We start from the raw sequence: 8,228 nt of genomic DNA, 5'->3' as shown, positions 1-8,228 counted from the left end.
TAATTCTTTGGTTATACTCCTAAAATCATCCGCACTGGCCAATTGAAAAAAATCCGCAAAATCTTTCCAAGCTACGTTGAATTCAGATACAAGGTCGGTTATTGTACGGTCCAACGTTGATTCCATGTCGCTTAAAAATGTCAAGCATATACGTAACATGATTGTTTTTACCATTTGCATAAAATAAGTGTGAGCAGCTTGAAGCGAATGAAGAGTATAGGCTAACGATGTTTTTGGATTTTTAATCCGTTCCATCAGTGTTGACAGCAACTTCACAATTTTATCAATATTGTCTACAACTCCGAATTTTGTGAAGAGAGCGTTTTTAAATTCATCGTCCTCCATTACGTTGTTTAAGTATAACCTGTCTAAATCCAAGTGACCATGGTCTGCTACTACCAATGCCTGTCGTTCACAGGCCTCTTTAAGCGTTTCCAGCATTGTATTTTTTCCCAAGCCCATTATACTAGCATATATTTCGCCATAACCTGAGTGACCCGGCCTAATTACGCAATACCTCACCATAGCTGTTTTTATGTAACCACGAACTTGATCGTGATGTGTCTTCATTTGGTCACATTTTTCATCTTCACTAATATCCATCGTCAATAACTGTTTCATTTTGTTAGTATAAATATAGAAAAACCAGGCAAATTGCGTAAATCGGTTTTCCATAAAGTAGTTTGTGTCAATTCTTCCTTGCAACATTTTTTGTTCCCAATTTGGACATACACTATCAATGCTAGCAAATATCCCATCATTATTGACGTAATTTTCTGGGCCTACAAAATGCACAAACACCGACATGTTATACATTAAGTAACATTTATGCTGTTGGCAAGCATCATTGATCCAATTTTGTATGTTTCCTTCAGCATAAGTCCTTAGTTGTGAATCGTCGAACTTAGGCAAATCATCGAATTTTCCTCTTTCGTACTTTTTTGCATTATTATACCACTCTAACAACTGTTCCTTATTATAACATTTTGCATCGTTCAGTAGTGCTAACACTATCAAAGCAACAATGTATTTCATTTTTATGAACGCTTAGTAAAAATTGTAAGCTTACTAACTCTACTGTTTGTATCGCCGTTTCTTGTGTAAGCTACCTGTGTATTGTTGCAATCCAATTCACTTTCCAACTGAAACTAGATTCAGTAAATGCAACAAACTAACAATTTAAAGGGACTCTTTCATACGTTATAACTATACTAAAACTGAATAATATTTTTCTTCCACGCATAAATGTAAAACATTGTATACAGGTTACACAAAAACAACTCAGCAAAAAGCATACACATCTGTGTTTGAACTAAAATCTATGAGTACATAGCAAAAGTATGTTGTTTTCGTTAATGTATAGTATCATTCGCTTAAGAATAAGTTTTTCTAGTAATTTGATAGGAAAGACAAGAGACTTATGGGCCTATAAGAGGTTGGAGTGTCAGGGGGTTTATCCGGTTTAGCAAAGAGGATTATATTTTTTGAGAATTTCTATAGAATAGGAAAATATGATAATCTTAATATTGCGTTACACATATAACAAATATATAATGTGTTATGGCTTTTTTTTTTTTTTTTGGAAGACATCTTGCAATGTAGTACCTACCGAGTGTTTTTTTTATAGTCTACTTTGCAATTATGAGTTTGATTTCATTTGAGGTGAAGTATTTTACAGGAACACTGGTAGGTAACGGAATCTTTAAAAAAACTTTTAACATCAACATGTTGCGGTAAAAGTATATCATGATGAGGTTGAAAAGTTTAATATATAATGGGATTTGAACACTTCAGCTTTGTCAGTATTCGCGAAAGCAAATTAATTATTAGGTTTCTTCAAAGATATTGAAGGTGCTTTGTATTGAAGTATTTTTTTAGTTTCTCCCCAAAGTTTCCATCTAAGGTGAGAAAAGCTTAGCCAGCTTTTTTAAAAATTTGTCGGATTTATGCTTTGCCAGAATCTTTTTTAATGAATTGGCTAGTCTATAATTTATATGAACTTTTATGAGAAGGTAGTCGAGTAAATCGGTGGCGCGCTCCTGCACGTCGTTTCTGAACAATTAATGAGCATACCTTGATCATAGATAAAAAGAAGGTCATGGGGTGAATTCGCCGATAATATTTCAAACAATTTACCTACACGACGTTTACCGTTTTAAAATGTCTTTTATACTATATACTATGTATTATACCTAAGGAATATTATTTGCCCTGTTTGGTAATGTGTCAATATTATAGTTTTAGTCTTCAGTACAAAAACACTCGACACACAGCACGTGAACGTAAAATGGCATTTGCATAATATGTTGTTTTCCGAATTCTAGCAAGTATAATAATAATAATTCCAACCATCGTATTAGTCCCACGAAGCCAAAATAGTTATTACTGAAAAACCTACATTATCATCAAATAACTCACATTTTGGTTTACTATAAAAATACCACATCAAGAGTAGTAGTGAACATGAACATTTTGTATTATTTAATAATATTTATTTTTTGGACATTTATTGAGAATAATAATAAATTATCAGTAAATAAAAAGTAGTTTAATTGAAGAATAGCGTGATGTGGGTATCAAATTAGTTTCTATTTTTACCTATTTAGAAATTTGCTAATAAATATAAGTTGTCAAAAACCATTGTTATTTAATAGGTTGTATTGACTACTTTTTATTAACAGTAACATTGTTTATTTAATCATGGGCTAATAGGTAAAAATGTATTAAATAAGTATTCCTTTTTCTTTTTTTTGTTCAATAACATATTTTATTTGTAACACTTTAGTTTTTTTTACAATGTATGTTTTTATGTATAGTTGTTTTTACCATACTGCTTATAATTTTTTCTATTTATTAATTTGGGATTTTGGGTTTTGTCATCAAAACCGTATATTATAGTCGGTATTTTTGTACGTTTTTTTTTCAATTTTCAATATGAAGAATAAACAGATATTTCATCGACGCGTAGGTTTGAATTGAAAATGTATTCATTTGCCGTTAAAACGAAGTTGTTTTTGTATTTTCTGCTGTTGTTGTTGTAATCGTTCTTATTTGTACAAATGTTTCGAATGCGAAAATATTTCACCGAAAAACAATTTTAGTACCATTTGTTTTTATGATATTATGCAAAATACTGTTTTCAAGTTTCTATAGTATTATAGCTTCAATGCGGAACAGTGATGCTATTGGTTTTACAATGATGGAGTTTTTTTTTGTGTCTGTATAGTGTATACACTGTAACTTTTGTAGTACTGGACCAATTCCTTCGAGTAGCAACTCTATAAATCACACATTGCATCTATAGTTGGTACTTTGGGGGTTAAAAGTGGAAAAAAACCATACGAGTTTTTAAGATAGAACTTTTACTGGCTATTTTTCAGGCGTTAGAACTCATATGTATCCATAATATATTAGACGAAAAAAACATTCGGGACTACAGTTTCTTACTTTGAAAATATTTTTAAATACATTACAAAATAATTATGCACATATGCTTGAATAGAAAAACCAGTAGAATATGATGGAAACAGAACAGGGGCTTAGAATGTTTCAATAGAGAGTAGGGCAATGAACAAGAGGATGGGGTAAATCACATGTAGTAGATGTTTTGTGTAAGGTGCAGTACGATGAAAATAAGAGAAATGTGCTTAGCTATGTTTATAAAATCAGTTTGTGTTATTTTAAGCAATCGCATAAATAAATAGTTTGGTAGTAGGACGATAGCAAATGGTGAATTAAATTTTGTAATTTATTTAAAGTTGCTCAATGTAGTTAAATTTATGGAAGACTGTCTTCAACTTCAAAAAGACTTAGATAGATTTATAGACTAGCGTGGTAAATATGGATTAACAGTTAACGCTAGTAAATGTAATCAAATATATTTTTACCATAGTCGTAATCCTATAATTAACAGTTATGTTGTAAATAATGAAGAGTTAGAAGTGGTAAAAAATATTAAATATTTAGGTATTATACTTTTTTCTAACTTAACTTTCAACAACCATATCAAGTAAATTTGTTCTTAAGAATTTAGAAATTTAGGCTTCATTTAAAAAGTTTATTTGGACAAAATATAATATAATAAGTGCAAGTCTATGTTTATTGTGCTTTTGTCAATATAAATATTTAAAAAAAATGTAAAAAAACCTTTCGACAAGCTGTTGATGTCGTGAAGTTATTTATCAAAGCAAACATTTGTTGTCCCCTTTAAATCTATTTGTATTTGAATTCATTTAACTCTGTTTGCTTAATCGCCGTACCACTCTTTTAAACATTGGAAAAAAGCCTAAATAACTCAATATTTATGAACAAACAGTGTAGTTCACAGAAACCTGGCCCCTGTGCACTATTAATTATTAGGTAAATAAACTTTTTTTTAAGTATTTCAAAAGAAAAGCTGTTGACCGTTGTGTTGCCAATAAACACATTTGTGCACGCTACGCTTTAGTTCTTGACCAAAAGGATTGAATGTTTTGTTATTGAGAAATATCTAGTTTTTTTTATCATTATCAATATTATAGAAATTATTATTATGGTCAAAACGGTTATCAATAGTATTTAAATTGTTCCCGTTGTTATTATCGGTTACATTTTCAATTAAATTATCATAATTTTAGTCATAAAATCTATAGTTATTAACATTATTATTATGAACCCTTAGATAATTATCCAATTTATCCAACTAAATAATTAAAATAATAGTCGTTAAAATGCATAACGATTATTGAAGAAATGGCATTTTTTAAAAGAAATTTCAAGAGGCTCTTCTGATTGATGTTATCTACTTCAAAGTTGAATAAAATTATATTTTAGTAAAAAAAATATTATAACATGCGTATCTAATATTATAATATACAGGTTATTAAATGTAACTTCCCCGTTCCCACTATGCCCCAACCCCTTGTGTACTAGCTTCTTTATGGCCGTATTATTTACTCCTTATTTTTTTACATTACGAAAAAAAGAAAGAATTGGATATGTCAGAATAATAATAGTATTGAATTCGCAAACGATCCATAGGGGGGCTACGCTACAAACGATGTGGCGTTTCTCTGCATGAGATTACTGTTTTTTGTTGTTGTTGTTGTAAGAACGGACCCCAATAGACTGACTCCGAAACAACCGAATCACGACTGGTTACATAATGTATTAACAACAAAATACATTATTCAATAAAATGCGATCCCAGCAAACAGTATAATGTTGGCTACGGCTTACCTTTCGACTCAATTTGTCTCGGTTCTTATTGGATTTGTGCGCCACCGACCACTTGAATTTACTCGACCAAGTTTCGACTTCAATTACTTAAATAGAAACATACGACTGTGACGATAAAGTTCGTTACGGTGTTGGTGTTCGTTGTACTATTTCGATAGAATACCAAACAGTGCAAATTCGTGTTGTAGTGCTTAGTGAATATTTTGGGTAAAAAGCAGCAGTGTACCGAAATTAAATGTATAGTGTACAATACAATAGTTGTCTTTACTTGTATAAATTATTTGACTAATCAATTGAGAACCTAAGTGTAATTGATGTAACTCGACTGAAAACAAAATTTTGAAAAATAAGGAATTTGAATGTTCTAAACCAAAAAACGGTTTGAACGGTAGTGGTTTTCGGCTAAAACGCAAGTTAAGCCTGTCAATATCCTATCTCTGAAAAATTGCATCTTTTGCAAACAGAATTGCGTTCACACTTGAGTGTGATTGCAGTGGTCATTAAAATGTATGATTTACGGGTAATATTGAAGTGTGTGAGATGTCATTTGATATCCACGTGAAAAGGAGCTATACATAAGATGATACATACTTGTGTGTATACTATACACAATACGGGATTGACAGCTGTATACCTGGATAGGCTCTTCACTGTTCCACTTCAACAGTATAATAATAATGCATATGGATATACTATACTAGAGTCTATAGCTATACCAGCATATGTTATACATAATAGTAGTGTTGGAGACCGCTATTCATCGCCGCTGAAGAAGTCAAAGCCGTCTCCTCTAGATTTGGTATCATTAATGCATTTTTATTCATAACTACCTAGTGCCTTGCTTATGCCGATTACTTCTTTTAGGTATTCATGTTCATTTAAATAATTGCTGTAGAACGTCGGCGTTTGAATAATAAGTTTAATAAGTAAATCAATTTCGTCGAAATGAAGTACTTATTGAAAACATTGTTTGTTTGTTAAAAACCAAAATTTGTATGATTATCAAAGTACTTTTTTTTTTTTTTTTATTAAATATAGTCCACGACAGCTGTGGTCATTGGACTGTCATTATTTATCAAAGTATTATTTTACACCTATATTGTTTTATTTATAAAAAGTACATTATAACTTTAAAAGTTCAATTTTCCTTTTTGTTCATACATTAATACCGTTTACTGAGAATTTGAAGCTCATTTTAAGATTACTTTAAAAGGTATTTTAAATATTGAAATGTAAGAACTTATAATTATTATTTTTGTGTAAAAAGAGGTTTTTAAAAAAAAAAAATGTTCCTATTTCATTTCCGGAGTTAAATTATAATTTTAATATTTAATTTTGTTCAATAGCGCTACTTCTGAATAATTAAATATTATTGTCGTGTTTATAACGTCCAAAGAAATCTTATCAAGTATTCATAAAACTAATCGAATACACATACAGTAAAATCGTACTATAAGATAATTGTTCATATAAGTACCTATTATCAGTCAGACACACACCCTAATCACCTATCCCTTCTGAAATATTAGACATAACATTGGATGAATTGTTAACACTATGAAGGAGCAGTCGTTGTAAGCTTTTGGCAGGCTAAAAAATAAATTTAAGACAAATCATAATGGGAAGAACATTGCCAAAACCCATGCTGTAAAACTCGTCTCTAATACTAATGCTCAATATTTTCAAGTACTCGTTCAGTCCAATTTTAATCAATTATTTTTTCACTAAACCGTTTCCGTTTTGCCATCATCTTATTTTCACATTCGTTTCATAATTCACCTTCCAAGAATACGCCTTTATGCAGTACTTAGACATGTTTAATAATATTATGGAACATATTCTATGGTAAATACAAAGACTCCTCGTACAGTTTGAGCTATATAGCCCCATCGAGCACAAAATGGTTATTAAGCTTGTTTACACTGCCGTGCATAAATGATGCATACTTATATTATAATATACAAAGAACATTTACCTCACGGTGAAGTACATAATACCAAATAAGATTATTATTTCCTACGATTATGTATGTAATCAGCTGTTTTACTTTGAGAGTAGGTAGTAATTATAATTTCCACTTTTTTTTATATATATATATATTGAAAATGTTTTAGTGAATACAGATTAATATTTACTTAAATTACTATTTTGTTGTATTCGTTAATTAGTAGAGTTGTTGCCTGCTAGACTCAATTTTGCTTACTATTAACTTAAAAATGTTAATGTATCAATTGTTTTATAATTATTATATACTTATATTTTAAACTATATCATTCCATTGGTTAGTACGCTGTGTTTTATTGGTTACTCAAATTAAGTAGCAACGTCTTGCTTTATATCCTCAATAGATTAAAATATTATTGGACACAATTTGCCGGTCCTGAACATTGGAATGATCATGATATGGTATTATTGCCAACTATTAAAATACTATAATTATTGTGCGCATATTATTAATGTATTAGTCCCAAATTAGACGACCCCAGGATGTCGCAATAAATGCAAAGTCTTATGTTTAATAATTTTGAATAATTATAAACAAAAAAATAGCCAATATAAAAATTCCGTTTTATTTAGAACTAATAAATACAATATAGTAATTTTTTAAAACAAAAATTTTTGGAGATGCCGGGGATCGAACCCGGGGCCTTTCACATGCAAAGCGAACGCTCTACCACTGAGCTACATCCCCAGTTAACTATCAGAATTAAAAACCTAATGATTTAAGAAATCATCACAAAATCAATTTCGTTTTTTTTTACAATAGATCTAGTTTGCCAGGGCTGAGTAAAATAATTACAAATAAGATTTTAAAAAAGTCAGTTCTCCAGACTGTATATTGTAAAGCTTTAGCATACCACGTGTCGGCTTTTTTTTGAATCTACATAACATGTACTTTCCAAAGTTGATGATCGGATAAATAATGTACTAATGCTTAAAGGTCAGACAAACAGACATACAGACATACATTAATATATTATGTAGATTAATAAAGTTGTTTATATGTATGT

At 30.2% G+C, this 8,228-nt stretch overlaps 1 non-coding gene across 1 annotated transcript; it reads right to left on the bottom strand.

Annotated features, from left to right (window-relative positions):
• Positions 1–7,837: 7,837 nt before the first annotated feature.
• On the bottom strand, positions 7,838–7,909 carry Trnaa-ugc (transfer RNA alanine (anticodon UGC)). Its single transcript has one exon. It is a non-coding gene; the product is annotated as a tRNA-Ala (tRNA).
• Positions 7,910–8,228: the final 319 nt, after the last annotated feature.

The sequence above is a fragment of the Adelges cooleyi genome, unplaced genomic scaffold (genome assembly GCF_023614345.1).
Source record: "Adelges cooleyi isolate 19-005CV unplaced genomic scaffold, UGA_ACOO_1.1 ACOO_flye_CR_arks_rails_tigmint_CR_PRNA_307, whole genome shotgun sequence".
NCBI lineage: Eukaryota > Metazoa > Arthropoda > Insecta > Hemiptera > Adelgidae > Adelges > Adelges cooleyi.
Note: the sequence above shows the minus strand (reverse complement) of the source record. Positions and strands in the feature narration are given on the sequence as shown.